The 15,779-nt window shown below is 41.0% G+C and overlaps 1 pseudogene; it reads right to left on the bottom strand.

Annotated features, from left to right (window-relative positions):
* Positions 1-497: 497 nt before the first annotated feature.
* On the bottom strand, positions 498-882 carry LOC148773670 (cytochrome c oxidase subunit 7A2, mitochondrial pseudogene; annotated as a pseudogene).
* Positions 883-15,779: the final 14,897 nt, after the last annotated feature.

The raw sequence follows: 15,779 nt of genomic DNA, 5'->3' as shown, positions 1-15,779 counted from the left end.
TCTGGAGAACTTGACAAGTAAGTATAATAAAACTTACATTATTTTAAGCTTAAATATTTCATTTACACCCAAGTGAAAGTTTCTCAGTCATGTCCGACTCTTTGCAACCCCATGGACTGTACAGTCCATGGAATTCTCCAGCCAGAATACTGGAGTGGGTAGCCATTCCCTTCTCCAGGATTTATACCCAAAGCAGTATAAATTTTACTTTACAGTCTTTAATAAAAGTAAAGTCATTAAAAATGTTTTAAAAATTTACTTGTTAGCTTGTCTCCTTTTCAGCTGAAAGACTTCCTGTGTTTTACAATTTGTCATGATCTATGATGATTTTAAGTAATTTTGAGTGATTCAGTTTACTAAAGACTCATTCAAAGGACCTCACTGCAGTTATTATAGTTAAATAAAAGGTTAAGACCACATTAGAATCAGTTAAGATTGCAGTAAGCATAGTTCACGCATCAGTTGTCTTTGTTGGGTTTTTTTTTTTATGGTAAAGACTGCTTTATTGGTGGCAGTTAGTACAAGTCAGTAAACACTGATCTCCAAAGAAATCAGTTACGTATCAGATTACTGGTCCACAGAGAGATGAATGGAATTGAACCAACTAATTGCTGGGAGGATTAACTGAAGTCACTCCTGCTTCTTGGGAAATGAAGCCACAGCCAGCTCATATATGGCATATGCCATTCCACCAACTATAAGAATCATGGTGGCTCTATATAGGAGGGCATCAGCTATCCCGCTCTTCAGATGCACTGGAATTCCATTATCTTCCTGAAACAGTTTTCGTTTCTTTGGAACCTTATTTTCAAACTGCCTGCTTGAAGCAGTATTTATGGTCCTATTAGTAATCTGATGGAGAGCAAGAAAATTCTGTAGCATCTTGGCCCAGTTACTGCTTACCAACCACCTGACCACCAGGAACCCATGCATCAGATTTAGAAGCAACAGCACGATGGTGTTCTCTTTTAATTAAAAAAACTTTTACAATGGTGTTTTTTTAATATATGAATATTGATGCTTGCTTTCATACATTTACAATTTATTTTTCTTTTTTGTGTACTTTCTAATTCAGATATATTCAAATGTTTTTCTATGTTTTACATTCACCACCTATACTTTCAAGGCTCATTTCATTTGCTGTAAGAAAGGAGATAGGCCTTGTACTGAGCATGTGGCTTTATATAATATCAGAATTGTTTTTTGTATATCTTTATTAACACCACTATATTGAAAATGTCATCCAGTAATGACAAGTTACATATATAATCACATCTCACTGCACCACAATGATTTTATTTCCTCATAGTGTATTTCTTCATTTGATATTTTGTGTCTATGTATTTATTGGCTATATGTATATTAGACATGGCAGAAAGTGAAGAGGAACTCAAAGGCCTCTTGGTGAAAGTGAAAGAGGAGAGTGAAAAGGTTGGCTTGAAGCTCAACATTCAGAAAACGAAGATCATGGCATCTGGCCCCATCACTTCATGGGAAATAGATGGGGAAACAGTGTCAGACTTTATTTTCTTTGGCTCCAAAATCACTGCAGATGCTGATTGCAGCCAGGAAATTAAAAGACACTTACTCCTTGGAAGGAAAGTTATGACCAACCTAGATAGCATATTAAAAAGCAGAGACATTACTTTGCCAACCAAGGTCTGTCTAGTCAAGGCTATGGTTTTTCCCGTGGTCATGTATGGATGTGAGAGTTGGACTGTGAAGAAAGCTGATCACCAAAGAATTGATGCTTTTGAACTGTGGTGCTGGAGAAGACTCTTGAGAGTCCCTTGGACTACAAGGAGATCCAACCAGTCCATTCTAAAGGAGATCAATCCTGGGTGTTCATTGGAAGGACTGATGCTGAAGCTGAAACTGCAATACTTTGGCCACCTCATGCGACGAGTTGACTCACTGGAAAAGAGTCTGATGCTGGAAGGGATTGGGGGTGGGAGGAGACAGGGATGACAGAGAATGAGATGGCTGGATGGCATCACCGACTCAATGGACATGAGTTTGAGTGAACTCCGGGAGTTGGTGATGGACAGGAAGCCCTGGCGTGCTATGATTCATGGGGTCGCAGAGAGTCGGACACAACTGAGCGACTGAACTGAACTGATATTAGACATGAGACTATTCCATCAGGTCACTGAATTTAAAAGTGAGGAAGTATTTTTCTTGTTACATTCTCAGTCGTTACATGTCTAGCATAATTACCTAGGAGCATTTTAAATTCCTTTTGAGTTTTATTACACAATAAGGGCTGTAACTCATCCATAATTAGCTGTATTCTTAGGTGTGTTGTTGTTGTTCAGTCGATAGTTATATCTGACTCTCTGCAATCCCATGGACTGCAGCATGCCAGGCTTCTTTGTCCTTGCCTATCTCCCAGAGTCTACTCCAACTCATGTCCATTTAGTCAGTATGCCATCCAACCATCTTATCCTCTGCTGCCTTCTTCTCCTCCAGCCCTCAGTCTTTCCCAGCATGAGGGTCTTTTCCATGAGGTGGCTCTTCACATCAGGTGGCCAAAGTATTAGAGCTTCAGCTTCAGCATTATTCCTTCCAATGAATATTTAGGGTTGATTTCCTTTAGCATTGACTGGTTTGATCTCCTGTAGTCCTAGGGACTCTCAAGATTCTTCTCTAGCTCCACAGTTTGAAAGCAACAATTCTTCAGCACTCAGCCTTCTTTATGGTCCAACTCTCACATCCATACATGACTCCTGGAAAAACCACAACTTTGACTATTTGGATCTTTGTTGGCAAAGTTATGTCTCTGCTTTTTAATTTGCTGTCTAGGTTTGTCATAGCTTTCAAAGAGCAAATGTGACAAAGAAAGTGTTTATTCATTTCATGGCTGCAGTCACTATATGCAGTGATTATGGAGCCCAAGAAACAAAAAGTCTGTCACTCTCCATTTTTTTCCTCATTTATTTCCCATTAAGTGTTGGGACCAGATGCTATGATATTAGTTTTTTGAATGTTTCATTTTAAGCCAGCTTTTACCCTCTCTTCTTTCACCTTCATCAAGAGACTCTTTAGTTCCCCTTCATTTTCTGCCATTAGGGTGGTATCATTTACATATCTGAGGTTATTGATATTTCTCCCAGCAATCTTGATTCCAGCTTGTGATTCATCCAGCCTGGCATTTCACATCATGTACACTACATATAAATTAAATAAGCAAGGTGACAATATACAGCCTTGTCATACTCCTTTCCCAATTTTGAACCAGTCCATTTTTCTGTGTCTGTTTCTAACTTTTGTTTCTTGATCTGCATATAGGTTTCTCAGGAGGCAGGTATGTGGTCCGGTATTCACATCTCTTTAAGAATTTTCCAAAGTTTGTTGTGATCCACACAGTCAAAGTCTTTAGCATAGTCAATGAAGCAGAAGTAGATGTTTTTCTGGAATTCTCTTGCTTTTTCTATGTCCAACAGATGTTGGCAATTAGATCTCTGGTTCTTCTACCTTGTACATCTGGAAGTGGTACAACTAATTCCAGCTTGTACATCTGGAAGTTCTCAGTTCACATACTCTTGAAGCCTAGCTTGAAGGATTCTGAGCATTACCTTGCTAGCATATGAAATGAGAGTACTTGTGTGATAGTTTGAATGTTCTTTAGTATTGCCCTTCTTTGGGATTGGAATGAAAACTGACCTTTTCCAGTCCTGTGGCCACTGGTGAGTTTTCCAAATTTGCTGAAAGAGTGAGGGCAGCAGTTTCACAGCATCATCTTTTAGGATTTTAAGTATTCCAGGTGGAATTCCATCACCTCCCCAAGCTTTGTTCCTTCTAATCCTTCCTAAGGCCCACTTGACTTCCAGAATGTCTGGATCTAGGTGAGTGACCACACTATCAAGGCTATCTGAGTAATTAAGATTTTTTTGTTTGTTTGTTTTTCTGTGTATTGTTGGCACCTCTTCTTAATCTCTTCTGCTTGTTAGGTCCATACCGTTTCTGTCATTAATGTGCCCATTTTTTCATGAAGTGTTCCCTTGGTATCTCTAATTTTCTTAAAGAGATCTTTAGTCTTTCCCATTCTACTGTTTTCCTCTATTTCTTTCAGGAAATAGAGGTTTCACTTAAGAAAGCTTTCTTATCTCTCTCTGCTATACTTTGGAGCTCTGCGTTCAGTTGGGTATAATTTTCCCTTTCTCCTTTGCCTTTCACATTTCTTCTTTCTCAGCTATTTGTAAGACCTCCTCAGACAACCATTTTGCCTTCTTGCATTTCTTTTTCTTGGGGATGGTTTTGGTCGCCACCTTCTGTACAATATTTAGAACCTTCAACATAGTACTTCAGGCACTCTATCAGATCTAATCCCTTAAATCTATTTGCCAATTCCACTGTAAAATCATAAAGGATTTGACTTAGGTCATATCTGAATGGCCTAGTGGTTTTCCCTAATTTCTTCTAATTTTGCAATAAAGAGTTCATGATCTGAGCCATAGTAAGCTCCCAGTCTTGTTTTACTGAATATATAGAGTTTCTTCATCTTCTTCTGCAAAAGAATATAATCAACCTGATTTCAGTATTGATCATCTAATGATGTCCACTCAGAAGAATTATACAAAAAAGATCTTAATGACTCAGAAAACCATGATGGTGTAATCACTCACCTGCTGCTGCTGCTACTGCTGCTGCTAAGTCACTTCAGTCATGTCTGACTCTGTGTGACCCCATAGACGGAAGCCCACCAGGCTCCCTTATCCCTGGGATTCTCCAGGCAAGAACACTGGAGTGGGTTGCCATTTCCTTCTCCAATCACTCACCTAGAGCCAGATATTTTGGAGTGCAAAGTCAAGTGGGCCTTAGGAAGCATCACCATGAAAAAAGCTAGGGGAGGTAATGGAATTCCAGCTGAGCTATTTCAAATCCTAAAAGATGAGGCTGCAAAAGTGCTGCACTCAGTATTCCAGAAAATTTAGAAAACCCAGGAGTGGCCACAGGGCTAGAAAAGGTCAGGTTTCATTTCAATCCCAAAGAATGCTCAAACTGCCACAAAATTGCTCTCATTTCACATGCTAGCAAAGAAATGCTCAAAATTCTCCAAGCTAGACTTCAATAATATGTGAACCAAGAACTTTCAGATGTTCAAGTTGCATTTAGAAAATGCAGAGGAACCACAGATCAAATTGCCAACATCTGCTGGATCATCAAAAAAGCAAGAGAATTTCAGATAACATCTACTGCTTCGTTGGCTACACGAAAGCCTTTGACTGTGTGAATCACAACAAACTGTGGAAAACTGTTAAAGAAATGGGAATACCAGACCATCTTACCTGCCTCCTGAGTAAAATGTATGCAGATAAAGAAGCAACAGTTAAAACTGGACATGGAACAATGGACTGGTTGTAAACTGGGAAGGGAGTATGTCAAGGCTGTGTATTCTCACCTTGCTTATTTAACTTATGTGCAGAATACATCATGCAAAATGCCAGGGTGGATGAAGCACAAGTTGGAATCAAGATTGCTGGGAAAAATATCAATAACCTCAAATATGCAGATGACACCTCCCTTACTGCAGAAAGAGAAGAGAAACTAAAGAGCCTCTTGCTGAAAGTGAAAGAGGAGAGTGGAAAAGCTGGCTTAAAGCTCAACATTCAAAAAATGAAGATCATGGCATCCGGTCCCATCACTTCATGGCACATAGATGGGAAAACGGTGGAAACAGTGGCTGACTTTATTTTTCTGGGCTCCAAAATCACTGCAGATGGTGATTGTAACCATGAAATTAAAAAAAGATTGCTCCTTGGAAGAAAAGCTATGATCGACCCTAGACAGAATATTAAAAAGCAGAGATGTTACCCTGACAACAAAGGTCCATCTCATCAAAGCTATTGTATTTCCATTAGTCTTATATGGATGTGAGATTTGGACCATAAAGAAAGCTGAGCATGAAAGAATCGATGCTTTTGAGCTGTAGTGCTGGAGAAGACTCTTGAGAGTCCCTTGGACAGTAAAGAGATCCAACCAGTCAATCGTAAATGAAATCAATCCTGAATATTTATTGGAAGGACTGATGCTGAAGCTAAAGCTCCAATACTCCGGTCACCTGATGCAGAGAACTAACTCCTTGTAAAAGACCTTGATGCTGGGAAAGATGGAAGGAAAGAGGAAGAGGACAACTGAGGATGAGATGGTTGGATGGTATCACTGACTACATGGACATGAGTTTGAGCAACCCCTGGGAGTTAGTGGTGGACCAACTCAGGGAAACTTGTGTGTTGCAGTCCATGGGGTTGCACAGACTGAGCAACTGAACTGATCTGAACTGAAGCCTTTTGCCCCTTGAGCAGGAATCTTAAAGTTGTTGTTACAGGACGTGACTACAAGGCACCAGCACGTCTTCATGCCTGACTCTGGGTCCTTAGGCAAGCAGAGCCTTTTGTGAGTACTGCCAATTAGAGTCAATGACCTAGGAGAAACACCCAAGGCTTGTGTCTCATTCCCCCTTAGCCTTGTGTCTCTTCCCCCTTAGCCTTGAGTCCCGGGACTCATCCTAACTCCTGCAAAACCACACTGCCAAAGGTGCGATAATCCATAGCTGAGGACATACTAAGAAAGGTGCCATGTTGAAATCCTCAGTCCAAGGGACACATGGAGCCCAGGGTGTTTTGAAATCTCTTGCAGACCAGAGGTTCCACTGCATTTGGGTGCAGTTCACTTGGATTTCCTCGAGGAAGGCCAGCCAACATCCAGACTTAGGTGGGCTCAAGGAGACAGCACGAGCCACTCCAGGTCCATCTGGGGTCACACTGCCATCTACATGCTGCAGGCTCCCTCAGCATTCCACACTCCAGCCTTGGAGCCCCTGCCTCTCAGGCTCCAGGGATGTGATACCGCTCACGTCAGAGTGGCCTGAGGGAAGGAAATTCTGTAATTTTTTCCTTGTTTGTCCTATAATTGGAACTGGGCTTTACATGTTAGTCACAAGCGTGTGAGCTTGGGTTTATTGTGTTCTTTTGTTTTTTTTTTTTTTTTTTTGATGATGACTGGTTGATTTTTTGCCTTTTTTCTTGTTTTTCATCTACAGCAACAAGATTTACATATAGATAGAAACATACATTCTTCTTGTCTTCTTTTTCCAGATGGGTTGCTATGGAGTATTGAGTAGGGTTTCTTGTGTTACATACTGGGTTTCTTTGCTGTTTTTTTGTTTTGTTTTGTTTTTATACTAGTGAGCATATGTTAGTCTGAACCAGTTCATTTCACCCTGCCACCCACCTTTCTTTTTTTGGTAAACATAAGTTTTTCTTCTCATTCTCTGAGGCTGTTTCTCTTTGCTAAACAAGTTCATTTGTACCTGTTCATAGGGATGCTGAATATATTCCATGTGTCTAATGCAATCTATATTTGTTCCTCAAAGAAATCTTGTTTTCTACTCTGGCCCATTGTTTTTTGTTTTGCTTTGTTTTGATCCAAGAGAGGTTGTTTGTATTTCCAAAATGTAGCTGCATGTGCTGTTTGTGTGTTTTGGAGACAAATCCCTTGTGGGAGTCTTCACCTGCTTATATTTTTCCTATTCTGAGGGTTGTCTTTGTCTTTCTTTTAGGGTGTCCTTTTCTGTGCAAATGCCTTTAAGGGTAATAAGGTCACGTTTTCTTGTTTCTGATTTATTTTCATTATTCTTAGAGGTGCATGAAAAAGTTGCTTAATGCGATTTGAGACAAAGCATGTTCTTCCAATATGCATGCATGAGTGCTAGTCATTCAGTTCTGTTCGATCCTATGGGACCCTATGGGTTGTAACTTGCCAGGCTTCGCTGTCTATAGTATTCCAGGGAAAAATACTGAAGTGGGTTGCCATGCCCTCCTCCAGTGCATCTTCCCCACCCAGGAATCAAACCCATGCCTCTTACAGCTCCTGAATCATCAGCAGACAGGTTCTTTACACAGAATGAGACCTGGGAAACTTTCATCCTTTGTAATATCTTCCTCCAAGGTTTCCTAGGATCCCTGCCTACACTTGACGCTTTTAATTATTTGTAACTGCTTTTGGTATATGGTGTTAGCAAATCTTCACAAATCATTCTCATTTACATTTTTTAAGGAACCTCTGCACTGCCCTCCATCATGGCTCTTACCATTTACATCCTCAGCTGCGGTGGAGGAGGGTTCCCTTTTGTCCACACCCCTTCCACAACTTACTGTCTGTGCGGGTGTTCACTGTGACCATTCTGACACGTGTGAGGTGCTAACTGGTGGGAGTCTTGATTGCCATTTGTCTAATACTTAGTGGTGTTGACAACTTTTCATGAGACTTATTTAAAATATGTAATTTTAACTAGCCTTTTGAAATCAGCTTCTTTAAGGTCTGCACGGGTTTAAAATCATTTGGCTGACCAGCCCTAGGACATTGCCTGGCGGTAGGTTTTTCTCACTGATGCCCCTTGGCCTTTGTGAGTATTGAATGCATATCAGCACAGCTTTCAAGTGGTTTTACAAAAGAAATCCAGAAGGTGACAGCATGTCTTCAGCCCCACTCTGACTGGTTACTGCTGTAATTTCACTGTTATTTTGTATGGGTGTAGGATTCTTTTGTGTTGTGTTTTTGTCTGGTGTACAAGAACTTGATTCAGTTCCACCCAGACTTTCATTAGTTTTGGGGTGGTTTTTTCCTTTACAGTGATTACGAGATGTAGTTAACTTTCCTGTGGTTTTCAGTATGTTTCTGTAGCTTATCTATTTGAAATGTATTCATCTGTAGATGTTTATTCCAACCTCTTAATTGCTCCCTGTACCCTAATATTTCCTTTCTGAGAATCAGAAGCTGTTTAAGTTTCTGAGTCTGTTTCTTTGTGTAAAGTAGCTTCTTTGTATGAAATTTTAGATTCCACTTGTGATACTTGTGTTTCTGTCTCTGACTCGCTTCCCTTAGTATCCCAATCTCTGTCCATCCATGCTGTGGCCACTTTCACTCTTCTGTTCTGTTTTATATAATAGCAGGACTGCAGTGGAGAGGTATGCTACTTAGACCTCATTTCTCTGTCCTGACACATTTGATTTCATTCCAATGTATTGGCTCTTGTAAATGCCACTGCCCTGAAAACAGGGGTGCATGTGTCATTTCAATTCACATTTTCTCTGGATCTGAGCCCAGGAGTGGGAGAGTGGGATCGCCAAACACATGGTTCCAATATGCTTAGTTTGTTTTTTTTTTTTTTGTCTTTTTAAGGAAACTCATGCCTCTTCCCGTACTTCCTATACCTGTCTATATCCCAACAAGGAGAGAAGGAGGATTCCTTTTTCCTGAAGCCCTCTGCAGGACTTCCTTTTAATAGACCTTTTTGATGCGGGTCTTTCTGAGCCATGTGAGGTGATTCCTCATGGTGGTTTTGATTGCCATTGTTTTAGGAGTTTGTGATGTGGAGTATCTTTCAGGTGCTTCTGGACCTTAAACAGTGTGAGTATTACTGACTTCTTGAAATTGAGCCCCACTTTGAAATCTTTTAGGATGATTGTCCTAGGGACATTACTTGAGAGCAGGTGTCATTTACAGCTACACAGGCCATTTGATACCAAGGGAACTTTCCATGCAAAGATGGGTACAATAAAGGACAGAAACAGTATGGACCTAACAGAAGCAGAAGATGTTAAGAAGAGGTGGCAAGAATTCACAGAACTATACAAAGATCTTAATGACCCAGATAACCACACTGGTGTGATCATTCACCTAGAGCCAGACATCCTGGAGTAAGAAGTCAAGGGGGAGTTAGGAAGCACCACTACGAACGTTAGTGTAATTGATGGAATTCCAATTGAGCTATTGGAAATCCTAAAAGATGATGCTGTGAAAGTGCTGCACTCAATATGCCAGCAAATTTGGAAAACTCAGCAGGGGCCACAGGACTGGAAAATATCAGGTTTCATTCCACTCCCAAAGAAGGGCAAGGCCAGAGAATATTCAAACACCAAAATAATTGCATTGATATCACGGGCTAGCAAAGTAATGTTCAAATTTCTCCAAGTTAGGCTTCAACAGTACATGAACTGAGAACTCCCAGATGTTCAAGGTGGACTTAGAAAAGGCAGAGGAACCAGAGATCAAATTGTCATCATCCCTTGGATCAGAGAAAAACCAAGAGAAACTCCTGAAAAACCTTTGCTTCTGCCTCACGAACTACGCTAAAGCCTTTGTTTGGATCACAAAAAGACTAGATAAAATTCTTAAAGATTTGGGCATACCTGGCCACCTTACCTGCCTCCTGAAAAATGTGGATACAGATCACGAAGCAACAGTTAGAACCGGACATGGAACAGCAGACTGGTTGCAAACTGGGAAAGAAGTATGTCAAGGTGGTGTATTCTCACCTTGGCTATTTAATTTATATGCAGAATACATCATGCGAAATGCCAGGGTGGATGAAGCACATCTGGAATTAAGACTGCCGTGAGAAATTATATCAATACCTCATATATGCAGATAACATCACCCTTATGACAGACAGTGAAGAGGAACTAAAAAACCTCTTGTTGAAGTGAAGGAGGAGAGAGAAAAAGCTGGCTTAAGGTTCAGTATTAAAAAATGAAGATCATAGCATCCAGTCCCATCACTTCTTGGAAAAGAAATGGGGAAACAATGGGAACAGTGACAGACTTTATTTTCTTGGGCTCCAAAATCACTGCATACGGTGATTGCAGCCATGAAATTAAAAGATGCTTGCTCCTTGGAAGAAAAGCTATGACCAACCTAGACAGCATATTAAAAAGCCGAGATCTCTGCCGACAAAGATCCATCTAATCAAAGATTTTCAGGAAGGTTTTTCAGGAGTTGTGTATGGATTTAAGAGTTGGACCATAAAGAAAGCTGAGTGCCAAAGAACTGATGCTTTTGAATGTAGTATTGGCGAAGACTCTTGCCTTGGACAGCAAGGTGATCCAACCTTCCATCCTGTAGGACATCAGTCCTGAATATTCCTTCCAAAGAATATTCATGACTGATGCTGAAGCTGAACCTCCAATACTCTGGCCACCCAATGCAGAGAACTGACTCTTTGGAAAAGACTCTGATGCTGGGAAAGATTGAAGGAAGGAGGAAAAGTGGATGACAGAAGATGAGATGGTTGGATGGCATCACCAACTCAGTGGACATGAATTTGAGCAAGCTCTGGGAGTTGGTGATGGACTACCTCAGGGAAGCCTGGTGTGCTGCAGTCCATGGTGTTGCAAAGAGTCGGGCACAACTGAGCCACTGAACTGCACTGAACTGAGGCCTTTTGACCGGTAAGAGCCCTTGAGCAGGAATCTTAAAGCATTTGTTACAGGACGTGACCACAAGGCACCAGCATGTCTTCATGCCTGACTCTGGGTCCTTGGGCAAGCAGAGCCTTTTGCGAGTACTGCCAATTAGAGTCAATGAACCAGGAGAAACACCCAAGGCTTGTGTCTCATTACTTCTTCCCCCTTAGCCTTGAGTCCCGGGACTCATCCTAACTCCTGCAAAACCACACTGCCAAAGGTGCGATAATCCATAGCTGAGTTGAAATCCTCAGTCCAAGGGACACATGGAGCCCAGGGTGTTTTGAAATCTCTTGCAGACCAGAGGTTCTGCATTTGGGTGCAGTTCGCTTGGATTTCCTCAAGGAAGACCAGCCAATATCCAGACTTTGGTGGGCTCAAGGAGACAGCACGAGCCACTCCAGGTCCATCTGGGGTCACACTGCCATCCACATGCTGCAGGCTCCCTCAGCATTCCACACTCCAGCCTTGGGGCCCCCTCCTCTCAGGCTCCAGGGATATGATACCCCTCACATCAGAGTGGCCTGAGGGAAAGAAATTCTGCATTTTTTTCCTTTTTTGTTCTATAATGGGAACTGGGATGTACAGGTTAATCACAAGCTTGGGGGCTGTTATGTGTGGGTTGTTTTTTGGGTGGTTTTTTGCCTTTTTTCTTATATTTCATCTCCAGCAACTTGGTTCACTTACATATAGAAACATACGTTCTTCTGCAGCGTCTTTTTCCAGATGGTTGCTATGGAAGATTGAGAAGGGTTTCTTGTGTTTATAGTGGTCTTTGGGGATTTTTTTTTATATTAGTGAGCACATGTTAGTCTGATCCAGTTCATTTTGCCTTCCAACCCACCTTTCTTTTTTTGGTAAGCATAGGTTTTTCTTCGCATTCTCTGAGGCTGTTTCTCTTCGCTAAAGAAGTTCATTTGTATCCATTCATAAGGATGTTGAGTATTTTCCACATGTCTAATGCAACCTGTATTTGTTCCTCAAAGAGATGTCATTTTCTATTCTGGCCACATATTTTTTTGAACAAGGGGAGGTTGTTTGTATTTCTGATATGGTGCTTCCCATGCTGTTTGTGTATTTTGAAGACAAATTCCTTGAGTGTGTCTTTGCCAATATTTTTCCTATTCTGAGGGTTGTCTTTTACTTTTAGGGTTGCCTTTTCTGTGCAAATATGTTTAAGGGTAATTAGGTCATGTTTTCTTATTTCTGATTTATTTTTGTTATTCTTAGAGGTGCATGAAAGTTACTTCATGAGATTTAAGACAAAGCATATTCTTCCAATATGCATGCATGCGTGCTAGTCATTCAGTTCTGTTCAATCCTAGACCCTATGGACTGTAGCCTGCCAGGCTCCTCTGTCCATAGTATTCCAGGAGGAATACTGAAGTGGGTTGCCATGGCCTCCTCCAGTGCATTTTCCCCACCCAGGAATCGAACCCGTGCCTCTAACGTCTCCTGCATCGTCAGACAGGTTCTTTACATAGAATGCCACCTGAGATACTCCAGTCCTTTGTGATATATTCCTCCAAGGTTTCCTAGGATCCCTGCCTACACTTGACACTTTTAATTATTTGTGTTGCTTTTGGTATATGGTTTAGGAAATCTTCCCAAATCATTCTCAGTTACATTGTTTAAGGAACCTGCATACTGCCCTCCATCATGGCCCTTACCATTTACAACATCAACTGCGAGGGAGGAGGGTTCCATTTGGTCCACACCCCCTCCACAACTTACTGTCTGTGGAGGTTTTGACAATGACCATTTTGATGTGTGCAAGGTGATACCTGGTGGTAGTTTTGATTTCCATCTATCTAATACTTAATGGTGTTGACAGCTTTTCATGAGACTTATTTATAACGATATGATTGAAACTAGCCTTTTGCAATCAGTTTTTTTAGTGTCTGCCCAGGTTTAAAATCGCTTTGGCTGATTAGCCCTAGGACATTGCCTGAGGGGAGGTTTTTTTTATTGACTGCCCGTTGGCCTTTGTGAGTATTGAGTGCCCATCAGCATAGCTTTGCAAGTGGTTTTATGGCAAAAAAAACAGAAGGTGACAGCGTGTCTTCAGCCCTATTCTGACTGGTTACTGCTGTAATTTCACTGTTATTGTGTATGGGTGTAGGATTCTTTTGTGTTGTGTGTGTTTCTGGTGTACAAGAACTTGATTGGGTTCCACCCAGAATTTCATTAGTCTTGGGGGAATTTTTTTTCTTTACGATGATTACAAGGTGTTCCTTAACTTTTCCTGCGGTTTTCAGTATGTTTGTGTAGCTTATCTATTTGAAACATATTCATCTGTAGATGTTTATTCCAACCTCTTAATTGGTCCCTGTGCCCTAATATTTCCTTTCTGAGAATCAGAAGCTGTTTAAGTTTCTGAGTCTGTTTCTTTGTGTAAAGTAGCTTCTTTGTATGAAATTTTAGATTCCACCAGTTAGGGACATCTTGTGATATTTATGTTTCTGTCTCTGACTCACTTCCCTTAATATCCCAATCTCTGTCCATCCATGCTGTGGCCACTTTCACTCTTCTGTTCTGTTTTATATAATAGCAGGATTGCAGTGAAGAGATGTGCTACTTAGACCTCATTTTTCTGTCCTGACACATTCGATTTCATTCGAACGTCTTGGATCTTGTAAATGGCGCTGCCCTGAAAACAGGGGTGCACGTGTCATCTCAAATTCACATTTTCTCTGGATCTGAGCCCAGGTGTGGGAGAGTGAAATTTGCCAATCACATGGTTACCCTATGCTTAGTTTTTGTTTTTTTTTTCCAAGGAATCTCATGCCTCTTCCCATACTTCTTGTACCCATTTACATCCCAACAAGGAGAGAAGGAGGATTCCTTTTTCCGGAACCCTCTGCAGGACTTCCTTTTAATAGACCTTTTTGATGAGGGTGTTTCTGAGCCATATGAGGTGATTCCTCATGGTGGTTTTGATTGCCGTTGTTTTAGGAGCGCGTGATATAGAGTATATTTCCAGGTGCTTCTGGACCTTAGACAGTGTGAATACTGTTGACCTCTTGAAATTGGATTCCACTCTGAAATCTTTTGGGATGATATTCCGAAGGACATTACTTGAGGGCCGGTGTCATTTACAGCTGCACAGGCCATTTGATACCAAGGGAACTTTCCATGCAAATATGGGCACAATAAAGGACAGTAACAGTATGGACCTAACAGAAGCAGATGATGTTAAGAAGAGGTGGCAAGAATTCATGGAAGAACTATAGAAAGGAGATCTTAATGGCCCAGATAACCATGATTGTGTGATCATTCTCCTAGAGCCAGACATCCTGGAGTGTGAAGTCAAGGGGGTGTTAGGAAGCATCACTGCGAACAAAGCTAGTGGAGGTGATGGAATTCCAACTGAGCTGTTTCAAATCCTAAAAGATGGTGCTGTGCAAGTGCTGCACTCAATATGTCAGCAAATTGGGAAACTCAGCAGTGGACACAGGACTGGAAAAGATCGAATTTCCAGTGTGCTTTTTAGGTGTCCGAGAGCTTGATTCAGATGTGTGTAGACGTATATCTAGTCTTGCTCTGAAAAATGTGTTCAGCGGCATTCTCTGTGCAACTCAGTATGTCCTTTCTGATTAGCTAATGGATACATATTAGTGTGTATGTGATAGTGCAAAAGTCTTAATTTATCCTTCTTTCTTTTTTTTTGGTAATCATAAGTTGCCTTGCGAAGTTTGTATGTCTGTTTCTGCTTTGTGCAGCAGTTCATTGGTATAAATTGACAGATCCCACCCGCAGGTGATAACTGATGATATTTCTCTCTCTCTCTGATTTACTTCACTGCACACGGTAATATCTTGGTCCATCTTTGTTACTGCCAGTGGCATTATTTCATTCTGTTTTATGAGTGAGGAGTATTCCAGCATCTATTTGTCTCACTTAATCTTCATTTTTCAGTCTCTGGCCTTGGTTGATTCTCTATCTCGGCTCTAGTAAATAGTGCTGGTCTGAATATAGGGGTGCACAAGTCATTTCAAATTATGATGTTTTCCATATCTGAGCCCACAAGTGGGATTGCTGGATCATATGGTGCCTGTGTGTTGAGATTTTTAAGGAACCTCCATGCTGTTTTCCATATGACTGAATCCATTTACACCCCCACCAAGAGTGTAGGAAGATTCCCTTTTGTTTCCAAGATCTGCAGCATTTAATCTTTGTGGATCTTTTATGATAGCCATTATGACCATGGTGAGGTGATTCCTCAGTGTTGTTTTGATTTGCATTGATTTGATAATAGGTCATGTGGAGTATGTTTCCATGTGCTTTTTGATCTAATACAGTGTGAGTATAGTTTACTGTTGAAATTGGCTTCTTGAACATCAACCCAGTTTTGAATTCTATTTTTGGTGATTTACCCCCAGGATTTTATTGAGGGTAGGTGTGCTTTCCAGTCCTGCATGCCTTGTGAATATTCAGAGATCACTAGCACCAGTTTTAAAGTTGTTATTATGGGAAATGGCGACAAAGCAGCAGCATTTCTTCCTGCCCAACTCTTGTTACTTAGGCAATCAG

This window comes from Moschus berezovskii, chromosome 27, assembly GCF_049115385.1.
Source record: "Moschus berezovskii isolate FMDL1 chromosome 27, NW_MosBer_1.0, whole genome shotgun sequence".
NCBI lineage: Eukaryota > Metazoa > Chordata > Mammalia > Artiodactyla > Moschidae > Moschus > Moschus berezovskii.
This window is presented reverse-complemented; position numbering and strand designations above follow the sequence as displayed.